The following is a 13229-nucleotide window of genomic DNA, read 5'->3' as shown; positions in this document are numbered from 1 at the left end:
GTGTTCTACTTTTTTTCCTCTCTTTATTGCATGATGATGGGTTTTTTTGTTTATTTTTTTTGACCTATTTGTCAGAATGAAGATCTAGATCTCTTATACTAGCCCTTGTGGGTACGTTTTGCGAGTATCTTAAAATAAGTACCATCTGGGGGTGCCTGGGTGGCTCAATCGGTTAAGTGTTTGACTCTTGGTTTCAGCTCAGGTCATGATCTCATGGGTCATGGGATCGTGCCCGGAGTTCAGCTCCACACTCAGCGGGGAGTCAGCTTGAAGATCCTCTCCTTCTGCCTCTCCCCACAGTCTCTCCCTTTCTCTCTCTCTCTCAAATAAATAAATAAATAAATAAATCTTAAAAAAAAAATACCATCTGGATATTTAATGCTTTGAGGGACTAATATAGTCTTGATCACTCTAGGATTTGAAGAATTGAGTCCTATACATTGAACCAAGTAGTAGGCATTGCTTAAGTATTTTGCTCTTACAGAGTCTAGGTAGTCTTTGAAAATCTGTCCATAGAAAGAAATTTAAGAAAAAGAAATTTATTGTTTAACTCAAAGTTCCCGGTAATAGAGCTTAGGTACTGTGCTACCTTTCTATTTTTTTTCCTTTATGAAATATTTATAGTTTGGGTTGGTAGGCAGAGGAACAATGGTATCATAACAGGGAGTGGGTTGGATTCACCTTATCCCACAATCATTTCATTTTGGATGAAAATTTCACACCTGGTGGTACAAACCTTGAGTAAATGTTGACAGCCCTTTGAAGTATAGTTTAGAGGGTTTTAGATTCCAATAATAAATAATAAATACAGGCTTCTCTTTAGCAATTGTATGGTTATATAAAATTTCAATTGGAAGCCCATGGGATTTGATGTTATACTCTTGTGTTTTAGTGATTTTAAAGGGTGTTTGTAGATTATTTACCTGGGAAGTAAGGGAGCTGTGTAGTGTGGTTTTCCAGCCATCTCTAACCTTTTCCCCATAAGACATTTTCCCTCCTTAATCCTTTCCAGGTGGTTTTCTGGTCCTCTGAGGCTGCCTGCTTGAGGAGTATGCCTCATATACACGTCTCCATCAGTGCCCAGAAGGGGTCCAGGTAGCTCCCTTGTCGGTCTCCAGCTTTCTTCCTGCATAATAAATCAAGGTTCCTCCTGGGTTGGGATGTCAATTCCAGAATGACTTCTCCGGGAAGTGACTGAACCCATGTTATGCTTCTTAGTCCCTTTCTTGCCCTTTCCAACAGAGTGTGATAGAGGCCCCAAGCCTCAGGGCCTGTCCCTCTGCTTTACAGATGTGGGGAGAAAGGATTGGTGAGGACTTGGGCACCAGCTGAGAACATGCCCTGATCTTGGTAACAGCGTGGCCATCTCTTTCTAGAGTGAATATCCACCCTCTGCTCTCACAGAATTTCCCCTTTGCTGCGTTTATTTATATTCCTGTAGTTTGCATGACTGAAATTTCAGTCTCCAACTAGTATGTTAGATCAGTTATCCCTGCTGGTTGGAGATGTGAAGGGGCAAAGATGGCCAGGATCTGAGTCCTGCTTGTAATCCCGACACACTACAGTGGGAAAGATGAGGTCTGCCCTGTTCGAACTGGGAGGACATTATTTGAAGAATGAAAGTTAAGAGGACAGCCTCAGTCTGAGACTTTCATTGACCTGGAAGGGGTGAGGTGAGGCAGGGCCCAGAAGAAGCATGGACATGGAGGTCACAAGTTCACGGAGAGCTGATCAGCAGATAGGAGGTGTCAGGAGTGGCCATCCTGTGGGTCTTTTTGTCAGGGCAGGTGCATCATGCTGATCCTTTCAATGGGTGAGACCAACCCAGGCATGACACCTCTAAGTGCAGTGTGGGTTGCTGAATTCAATTCTGGACTGGAAAAAAAGACATGAATGGTACATATTGGCTAAGTTTGCTCAATAGACATTTGTAAGAACAATTATCCATTTGTTTCAAAGTTCTCTCATTATAAGCCATAGTTGCTACAGGGAAACTGATGGCATTTCTCTGTCCTGTCGTTCATTGTGCCCTCTTTTTTACTGCAGTGGAGCTGCTGAAGAATCTTGAAATGCCACCAGAATGTTGCATGAGGAGGGTTCAGAATTTTCACATCATCAAAAAAATCAGTTGGCCCAGAGAGGTGTTCTTTTATAGTTAAATCAACTGTGTCAATTTGAAGGTAACTTAATTTTTATAATTTTTTTTCTTTTAAAAGCCCCTATTCTAGAAGGGAGAGTTCCTTCTTACAGTAGCATTCAAATTAATAAATGCACAAAGGAATAACGGAAAGAGAAAATCACCATCTAGCAAACACCACAGCAGTAATTGTCACAGGCAAAAATCATCAATGGGTGCTAAAATTCGTGGGTAAAAGGATGATAAGAAACAGTATATTTGCATAGTCCCAAACTATCTCCCCACAAGAAATGTCTAAGTTAAAAAGTGAAAATAGTAATTGTATAGTGGAGAAACCTAGCTACTATCACTTTAACCAAATGATCAAAGCTAATATTACCAGTAATGGGACTTGCCAATATCATATACCTGTTGTTATGATGCAGGAGAAAAGAGAACATCACTTCTATGACATTCTTTCTGAAAATACACATCCTGAATTAATCATGAGAAGACATCGATAAACCCAAATTGAGAGCCCTTTTACAAAGTAACTAGCTAGTACTCTCCATGACCACCTTGTTAGGTCATGAAAGACGAAGATTGAGGAAATGTCACAGACTACAGGAGACTAAGGAGACCTGACAATTAAATGCATGGGTTCTTGAACTGGATTCTGGACCAGCAAAAGGACATCCTGGGATAGTTGGCAAAAAATGAGTAGTCTGTTGATCAGTTAATAGTATAGCATCAATGTTAATTTCCTGGAATTGCCATATGGTTGTATAAGATGTCAACATCTGGAAAAGCTGCGTAACAAGTATATGCAAACTCTTTGAACTAGTTTTTCACCTGTTTTTTGTAGCCTTGAAATTATTAAAAAAAAAAAAAAAGCAAAACTCTCTTTTCTTTAAGAGACCTTAAGCTTCCCTGAATATTATGGATTCATTAACTCCCTCCTATCTTGTCTCTGCACACACATAGTCACCTTGCTGAGAAAATTAAAGTAGGTGGACACTTCCCTTTGATGTTATCATTTTGAATATTCAGACTACATTTTTTAGCTTCTCAAAAGAGCTCTCTCCTCTTATCGCAACCAATAAGAAAAGGTGCAGCTCAGCTGTGGGCGGAAGGAAGTGTCACTTTTGCCCAAGACCTGGGTCTTCCCACCCTTGAGGTGCTATCAAGAAGGGCATTGATAACAGGCATATTTACTGTGAAGTTCTTGAATCTTATGCTTCAGACCCCTTCACTCTCAGGGGCTTCTTCCAAGCTCTCTACTTGGATTTTGGATTCATAATTTTATATTCTTTTTTTAAAGAGAGCCCTCCAAATGGTTTAAGCCTCAGGCCCCACAGGATACCTAATGCCTCTACTTAATGGGAATATTTCGCCCGGGGGAGCCCCTTATGAGACAACATAGCCATTTACATGCCGGTTCCTATTTCAAAACAGCAGAGAAGAAAACAACATCAAGGGGAAGCTAGACTAGAATATTTTCAAAATTTCCCTTTGTTTGATTTGGCTCACTACCTGGCCAGGCAAAATTACAATCAAATAAAGCCAAAGTAAATGCAAATGGAAAGCATCCTTGTAAGCAGTCTGAGATGGAGCACATTTAGTCAGAAGACCTGCTTTGCCACATCTAAAAAGGTCACTGTGCAGAGGAGCACCCGTTGGGACACTTGGAAGCAACATTGCTTAGACTGTGACTCAAGTTGCAGCTGTAAACATTCCTGACACTTGCAACTGCCACCCCCCAGCGAGGGCACCAGCTCACCCCTCTGCCTTATATCCCTCAGATACGCTAACAGCCCGAGGTTCTTTCGCCTTAAATTTTAAAGTACCAGACCTCACAAGAAGAGTCCAATTATTCGTATGCAGAAATCTGTGTTAAATAAAATACAGGATCAAGCCAAGGAGCATGAAATTTGGAGTTGGTGTTGACAGCCTCTCATTCCTATCACTTATTAATTTTATTTCCCTCCTCAGCTTGTGTCATTGCCTATAAATTATTTAAACACAGGTTTTCATATTCTGTGATTTAACTCTAAGACCTTTTGTAACACAGGGGGATTAACAATCTCTTTCTCTATGAACAATTTAAATTGAGCTTATTCTTATGGAAATGTGATCTTTAGTAATTTTATTAGAGGAATTTTTTTTTTTTTTTTTTTTTTTTTTTTTTTTTTTTTTTGCTAGCTGTAAATCTAGCTATTCCAGTCCTGAATTTATTTTTCTGGTCATGCACTTCTGAAATCAGAAAGTTTGGAGTTACAACACAAGAAACAGGGCACTCATTTTGAAGTTGACCTCTTGTTTCCCGACTTTCACAGTTTTTTCTGTGTGCGTGTGCGTGTGTGTGTGTGTGTGTGTTTGGAAAGTTTTACCACCATCTCTTTCTTTCACAAGTTGGTTGAATTTGTTTCCAGAGTAAGCAGAGGACAGAATGTAGAAGTGGTTCGAAATAAAAAATTGAACTAGTTGTACCAGGAAGAAAATATTGTTAAGTGAGGAGCTACCGGGGTGGAAACCCCACTTGAGAATGGTTCCTCCCCTTTTTTTAATGAAATAATTAAATCTAGGAATGTCATTTTTGATATTGTTTTATCTCTGGGGTTTGGGAAAAAAAAAAACAACCCAGTTGTTTGATAATAACATGAAATTTGAACTAGAGAGAATACCATTTTTAAGAAAGACGTGTTATGAAAGTTACCGGAGGAAACCAAGTCAGGTTTACCAGGCAAAATTCTCCAAAATGTGTATGAGTGAGTCAAATGCTAGAGCACCTGAATTATGTTAGGAAGAACACAGCAATCATGAAAGTCCCTTGTGAGTTAAAGCTTAGAAAACCTCACAGGAGAAACAGCCTGCTGGCCATCAAAGACCTGAGGATACAGGAGAGATGATTTCATTGACTTCAGAGCTCTATTATACTTAAGGTTTTAAAATATGTTCAACCAAGTCATCGTGCCCTTCTCTGCGCTCACGTCATGTCTGATCTGCGTGTGGCTCCCACCACCCCTAGCCTCCCCAATTTGGCTGTCACTCTACAGAGGAAATAAAAAAGCAGCAGACCCAGTTTCCTGGCTGTTTTATTTTATGGAGATGCTAAAAGGCAGCTTATTTCATATTGATCATACCAGCGAGCTAGCCAAGTATGGTGTTAATTGGGTCCTCTGGAATTCTAAACCCCTGGGACCAAAAGCTTTCTAGGAAGGAGGGGGAAAAATCCACAAGCTGCATAAAAATGAAATCCAGGAGCCTACAATGTCCCAGTTCCTGGTGATTTGGCCAGCTCATTTTGTATCCAGTCGCTTATTTCAATTAGCTTGTTTTGTGTTATGTTTCCCCACACCCCCCTTTCCTGCAAAGCTGTGAAGCCTTGTTTTGAAAACTGCTGCCCCAGAGTGCACTGGTTTGGCTGTCCTGTCCTCATTGTTCTAATGCTCATTCCATATGTGGGTCACATACTAGTGCTCTCCCCCACACCCCTCCACCTCCCTCCTATCCCTCCAGCCACCTCCCCTTCCATTCCCTTCCCTGTCCCTGCATTGGCTCTTTGGCTCTCATTCTCCTTTTCCCCCTCCCAATCTCTCTCTCTCTCTCTCTCTCTCTCACACACACACACACACACACACACACACACTTTTCTCCTCTCAAGAGGCAGAGGTAGGGGCCAGATTCTTTCAGGAGCTTTGCAAGCATAGCCATTGAAACTTAAAAAGCTAGTTGCTGTGCATTTACTTTTAGGCAAACACCACTTCACCGTGGTGAAAGTAATTACTCTGTTCCTCTCCCTTTTTCCCTCTTCCCACCCCTTGCTCTTTTCTCCTCTCTTTTTCCAGGACAAAGGTTTTTAAGAAACTTAAGATTGTTGCTTCCTTCTGCCCTCTCTTGTTACCTTGGTAGCCAGCATCTCAGACAGTGAAGGATGGAGCAGGCAGGCTGGGGTTTTGTGCATAGTTGTTTGGGGGCTGCAGATGGAGTCCGCTGAGAAATGGGCATTGCAGGCATGCCTGCTGAGTTTATTATGCTTGTTATCTGTCAGTTATTCTGACTAAAAGGTAAGGGCTTCTGTAATTTGCGGCTGCAGAGAATTGGTACATTGTTCTTATTTCTAAGGGCTTCAGCTAATTGGCTCTTGAGAGAAGACTGGAATGAGAGTTTTCGCTTGACTTCTGTAGCTTATCCTATTAGATCTCTCTGATTTTTTGAATGTCTGAAGGAAAAATAATTTTGGCAATCTTAGGGTTATTGATGGAATGTCTTTTTACATGTCTTCAAGGAAGAAAACCCAACTTTTGATTCCATGATGTTTCTTTCTTTTCATTTAAAACTTTTTCATTTACCAATGAAAAGATGTGGTCTATATGTGGTCAATATTTTCAATGATTTCTACAAACTTTGGGTATAGGAATTATGATATCATCCCAAGCAAGATAAAATTATTTTAATTCAGCAGGTTTCATTTTTACCAATTAAAAATTATAGTGCATTTGAGTAGTCAGAGTAAGGAAAGTTTGAGACTATTTAAATGAGTAGTAACATTTACACTGATTGGTCAGTTACTCTAGCATGGATAAATACACATTGATAAATATAAGTCACCATGTATGCCTCATGTTTTATGTATGTTTAGAGGAAATTTTCTGCATCTGTTTAGAGTTCTGACTGAACTACAGGCAAAAGAATCTTAGTAATAAGAACTACATAGAAGTATATAGACCTTTTTTTTAAAGATTTATTTATTTTATTTTAGAGAGGGAGGGAGGGGAAGATGGAGAGGGAGAGAGAGAATCTCAAGCAGATTCCCCACTGATCGCAGAGCCCGATGAGGGCCTTGATCTTACAACCCTGAGATCGTGATCTGAGCTAAAATCGAGAGTTGGATGCGCAACCGACTGAGCCACCCAGACTCCCCAAAAATGTATGTAGACTTTAAGTTTATGTTTTTAAACTTACCTACTTAAAGTAATTGAAATTAGAATATCAATCGCCCATTATCTCTGGGGAAAACTTACCTTTGGTTAAGAAGCATAATTTCAAAAACAGATTGTACATCACTATGGAATTTATACAGTTGGAAACCAGCTGAGCTTTACTGAAAAAAATGATTACACTTTATTTTCTTAATGGTGATAATTCATGGAGACTCTTCGGTAGGAGTGTAGGAGGTATTTTATTGGAGATGGCAGATCCCTTTAATGGTATTTTCTTTTATGGCTTCTGTTCAGGGTGTGCAGTGTGTTGGGATCTGGTTCTGTTTATCAGTCTGTCTCATGAGCCATACGTGAGGGAAAGGTGTATGTTTGCATACCCAATTTAAGCCAGTTTATTCTATTTATTACTTTATACAATTTGAGTCAAAGAGCATGCGGGACATGTTTCTTCCAAAAGGACATGTGGATGCATCTGCTTAAACAACCTACTGATATTAACAAAACAAACTGGATTTTTTTCAGTGATTTGATATTGAGAAGAGTCAAGAAGTCATGTGGATACTGAGGAAAGATGGTATCTGTGAAGGGAATAAGCTTTATTTCTTTGACCCTGACTCAAAGGTTCTTACTGAGTAGGTAGAGTAGGGCCTAGATTAGGTTCTGTTTCTCTCCCACAGATATCTGTCACCCACATCCCCTGTTACCTAGTGTCTGTCATTACGCCACCCTGGTTTCTTTATGTGTCAGCAGGATGGCTTTCCATTCTTTTTAAAATCAGTAGGAGGTAGTTCAGATGAGCACATACTCAGGGAGACCTTAAAAGTTTCTCCCTCCCCTGTTTTATCCCACGCATCTCCTTCTTAATACAAAGAAAAAATAAACAAGGAAAGAAAAACACACCAGATACTTCTTCATAGGCAATTTCTCTTCTCTTCCCACTTTCCAAACTTTATAAAATTTCAACTGGATTTATCCCTTACATAAAATGTGATACCTTTTCATGTGTTAAATCAGTGACTGTCAACAAAGGGGGTGTTCAAAGGACTCACCTGTAAAGTATTTAAATAATGCAGGCTCTAGCTGCCACCCCAAGGAAGTTTGTTCTGGAAGTCTGTATCCATGCCTGGCACATGGTAGGTGTTCAGTAATAGTCACTGAATGTTAATTACTGAAATGATTTCCAAGTAGATTCTAACAGGCCACATTGGATAAGACACTGCAAAATCTTTTCCTCTTTCTCTTTTTTTTTTTTTTTTAAAGATTTTATTTATTTATTTGACAGAGAGAGACACAGCGAGAGAGGGAACACAAGCAGCGGGAGTGGGAGAGGGAGAAGCAGGCTTCCCGCCGAGCAGGGAGCCCGATGTGGGGCTCGATGTGGGGCTCGATCCCAGGACCCTGGGATCATGACCTGAGCTGAAGGCAGACGCTTAACGACTGAGCCACTCAGGCGCCCCTTTTCCTCTTTCTCTTTTGTTGAAATTGGAGAGGGGTACTTTCTGACTTCTATGCTTCCTAGTTGTATATTGAGAAAAACAGGTTTCTTTTTGAAAGGATGGGCTTCTTTTGCAGATGTTTTCAAAACTCTAAAAGCAAATGAATCACCCTTAAAAAGGCTAGTAGGGCCCTCTAATCATTTTCCACCACCCAGGCAAATAGTCCTATAGCAGGAATACTAATGACAAAACTCTTAGAAATTACTGTGTGCCCCAGTCCCATGACTGACTTACAAATCTCAAAATGATATAATGGAGAAATTAACAGATTGAAAACATTGTCTTCTCACATGTATGTTTTTGAGATAGGTGTATTTTCCACTTGAACCAGTAGGAATGTGCTTCTTGGATACTGATTATTACGTGTCTCCTAAAAGCTCTTAAGGTACTCAGGTTGACATTGCATATCAGATGAGGGACTATATCCATGGATCTGGAATTGGTCTGTGTCCTAAGCCTTTGTTTTTCCTATCAAAGCTTCTTTCCTCTTGTATCTTCTCTACCTTAGACAGAGTCTTGAAAAATTACTACTCCCTAAGCTATAGGAGCAAGACCTTTATTTTTTTATTTTTATTTTTTAAAGGATTTTATTTATTTATTTGAGAAAAAGAGAGAGAGAGCTAGAGAGCACCAGCAGAGAGAGGGAGAAGGAGAAGCAGGCTCCTCTCTGAGCAAGGAGCCTGATGTGAGGCTTGATCCCAGGACCCGGGGATCATGACCTGAGCTGAAGGCAGAACGCTTAACCAACTGAGCCACCCAGGCACCCCAGGAGCAAGACCCTTAAAAAAGAGAGTTCAGTACCCCTATGTTTATTGCAGCATTATTTACAATAACCAAGATACAGAAACAACCCAAGTGTCCGTTGATGGATGAATGAATGGATAAAGACAATATGATATTCTATACAGTGGAATATTACACAGCTATAAAAAGAATGAGATCTTGCCATTTGTGACAACGTGAATGGACCTAGGGACTATTATGCTAAATGAAATAAGTCAGATAGTGAAAGACAAATATCATGATATTACTTATGTGTGGATTCTTTTTTTTTTTTAGATTTTATTCATTTCTTTATTTTAGAGAGATTGAGAGAGAGAGTGCATACGAGTGGGAGGAAGGGCAGAGGGAGAGAGAGAGAACCTCAAGAAGACTCTCTACTAAGTGCAGAACCCGACTCAGGGCTTGATCCCATGACCCCTAGATCATGACCTTAGCTGAAATGAAGAGTGGGATGCTTAACCAACTGAGCCACCCAGGTGCCCCTTATATGTGGAATCTAAGAAACAAAACAAAATAAACATGCACAAAAAAACCCAGAAACAGACTCATAAATACAGAGAACAAACTGGTGGTTGCCAGAAGGAAGGAGGATTGAAGGATGGATGAAATAGGTGAAGGAAGTTAAGAGGTACAAACTTCCAATTATAAAACAAGTAGGTCACAGTGGGGGAAAAGTACAGCATAGGGAATATAATCAATAAAACTGCAATACTGTATGGTGACAGATGGTAACTATACTTATCATGGTGAGTATTGTATAATGTGTAAGTTGTCTAATCACTGTATTGTACACATGAAACTAATGCACTGTCAACTATACTTCCTTAATAAAAAAAAATGAAGAATAGTTTTTTTAAAAAAGAAAATTCAAACAAGATACTCTTAATATTGTCTGTAATATAAGGACTTGAATTAGAATAGATAATCCTTAAATCATTCCTAGATTTCTAATCTCTGAATTTTAGTCTTTATTTTTTTACAAGTTTAATCAGCTCTCAGGAGAGTCAGTTCTGCTATAACACTTGTTTTGAAAATGAGAATTTTTATTATATACTAATGTATATAATATATATATATTAGAGAACAAACATAAAGCAAATGGTGCATTTACTTCTGTGCCATTTCTTTCTAGATAAACATTAGATGAATGCAGAAAAGTGCAGCCAGCTCAAAACCACTTAGGACTCCCCAAAATGCACACGTGTACACATCCCAGTCACCTGTAGACTTAATTTATCTGTGTATTATGAGCCGTACCTATCCACATTTGGTGTTACAACTTTCTGTTTAATATCAGATCACCCTCGTACCATGCTTCACAAGAACTCACAAGATGCATCCCTTTCTGCACCCAATTCTAGGCAAACTCTAGGTTTTTTGATGAGCTAAAGTGCCATACTGATGATAGTTTTTTGTTTTGTTTTGTTTTAAAGATTTTATTTATTTATTTGAGAGAGAGAGAGTGAGAGAGCACAAGAGGGGGTAGGGTCAGAAGGAGAAGCAGACTTCCCAAGAGCAGGAAGCCCGATGTGGGACTCAAGCCCAGGGCTCCAGGATTATGACCTGAGCCGAAGGCAGTCGCTCAACCAACTGAGCCACCCAGGCACCCCCGATTGTAGTTTTGATGTATATCTTAACCATTTAACACGTATAAAACTGCTACCATTTTTATTAAGCTCCTGCTTTTTAAAAAAAAAACATTGGTATCCTTTTGGAGTGCCGTACCCCTAACCACATGTTTCCTATACACCCTTTGGTTTTTATTGCACAATTTGCATAGCATAGAGATTTTTAGGAACACATATGTTTTGTTGTAACAGAACTGGCTGTAATGGATTTTGGCATGATAAAATTCTTGGAAGCAAGGTGCAGAGGACATTTGGCATATCCTAGCATTGGTTTATGTCAATGTTGTCAGCTTAGCATGCTTCTTCCTACTTTGCATTTTTCCAGTGGCTCTGTAGGATTGCCTTGGAATAATCATTTCTCAAACCTCAAAACCTTAGGGGAAGTTATATGATGTTCTCAAAACTGAAGACCACTGCAAATGGTTAGATATTTGGTCCAGTCCTAGAAATAAGAATTTTGTTGTCTTGGCTAATTAATAATTAGGGTCATTGGATCATATAATTTTTAATAGATTCTGAGATTAAAAGATGGAGATGGTGGCGTACCTGGCTAGCTCAGTCAGTAGACCATGATCCTTGATATCAGATTTGTGACTTCAACCACCAGGTGTGGTGTGGAGTTTACTTAAAAATTGTTTTTAAAAATAAAAAAAAAACCATGGAGATGGTATCATACTTTTTTGGTATAAAACTTTGTCAAGTGAATCCAAATGTGATCATTTTTACATTTACAAAAAACAAAAACAAGAAAAAACCAAAAAACGTCACTAACTCTTCATTGTATGAAACCAGGAAGAGTGCTGGTCTGGTTTGGCAGAAGGGAAAGGAGATTTTAATCTTCAGAAGTGATAGAGAGGTAGTATAGACTGCAAGCTTGTTTATTCGTTCTTAGTGTCTGCTTATTGTGGGCCTGGGAATTGGAGTTCGCGTTTTTGTTTCTGATTCTCCTCAGGGTTCTGAGGAGTTCCAGCCTGATGCTGTTCTGGGTATCCTCTTGCTACTCCCTGCTGGGATGTTTGTTTCACCACCATGTGCCCTCTAGAACACTGCGTAAGTCCTCCAGAGAATTGAATATGATTGGGCTGGAGTTTGGAGCTGAACTGGGGCTGAACTGTCCTAAGGTCCCCCGCTGGTTTCTAGCTGTGTTATCTGTCAGGCCACATGGCCAAAATCTTTTGTCCCAAGTTGTAAAATGGAGCTCCTCTTTAGCTCCTTCACTAGATTTTTCCCTTTAAAGTGCAGCTGGTTGAAAGCTTCCTGGGCACATTGAGGTAGTTAGGGAAGGTCAGATAATCATGCTCAGAACTTATTCACAAGGCTGCTGCCTGGAGCATTCTATATACTTAACCCATGTTTATTCTTTTTTTTTTTTTTTTTTAATAGAGGAAGGCAGGGGAAGGGCCGAGTTAGAGGGAGAAAGAGAATCCCAAGCAGACTCCACACCCAGCACAAAGCCCATCTTGGGGCTCGATCTCACAACCTTAAGATCACGAGCTGAGCCAAATCAAGAGTCAGATGTTTAACTGACTGAGCCACCAGGCACCCCAAACCCATGTTTATTCTTAAACATATAGTTAGGGACAGTGTACTCCCCAAATTCATGTGTTGAAGTTCTAACCCCCGATGTGACTATTTGTGGAGACAGGGCCTGTGAAGAGATTGGTAAAAGTTAAATGAACTCATAAGCATGGAGCTCAAATTCCACAGGGCTGGTGTCCTTGTGAAAAGAGGAAGAGACACCAGAGATCTCTTTCCCCTCATGTGAGGACACAGTGAAAAGCTTGTAGCTGTCTACAAGCCCAGGAGAGAGTTCTCACTAGGAGTGGAAATGGCCGGCACTTTGATCTTGAACTCCCCATCCTCTAGAACAGTGAGAAATAAATTTCTATTGTTCAAGCCACCCAGCCTATGGCATTTTGTTAGTGCAGCCCAAGCATACTCATATACATACATAGTTTCATTTATAACCTTAATGGACTTCTGATTGAAGAGAGGAAACATATGAAACATTGATGTTGGAAGACAAATGTTAACAAGGAGCATGAAATGAAAATCCTGCTAATAACCTCAAGATTGTCCTGGACAGATATCTAAAGCTGTGTTCATTAGGTTTCTCATATCCCATATCAGTTGCTAAAAATATAAAACACAGTGTCTCCTCCATCTGCTTAGGCTCTTAATTTACTGAGAATAAAAATTATTCATACCCACTGTATAGTTTATTTGTCAAGATGTGTGCACAAATAGAAACCTGAAACCATGA

The 13229-nt window shown here is 39.7% G+C and overlaps 1 protein-coding gene across 6 annotated transcripts in view; it reads left to right on the top strand.

The window, feature by feature from the left end:
- Positions 1-13229, top strand: part of FAT3 (FAT atypical cadherin 3) — a 660968-nt gene that overhangs the window by 89244 nt on the left and 558495 nt on the right. Inside the window, exon 1 of one of the 6 annotated variants that reach the window (XM_032426341.1) lies at positions 351-2180. The exons of the other annotated variants lie outside the window; for them this stretch is intronic. The gene's annotated coding sequence lies outside the window, so the exon portion shown is untranslated. Of the gene's footprint in view, positions 1-350; positions 2181-13229 lie in introns of those variants that run through there. 6 annotated transcript variants of the gene reach the window in all.

The sequence above is a fragment of the Phoca vitulina genome, unplaced genomic scaffold (genome assembly GCF_004348235.1).
Source record: "Phoca vitulina isolate PV1807 unplaced genomic scaffold, GSC_HSeal_1.0 scaffold34, whole genome shotgun sequence".
Lineage (NCBI taxonomy): Eukaryota > Metazoa > Chordata > Mammalia > Carnivora > Phocidae > Phoca > Phoca vitulina.
The sequence above is the reverse complement of the archived record's forward strand: the minus strand, read 5'-3'. Positions and strand labels throughout refer to the sequence as shown.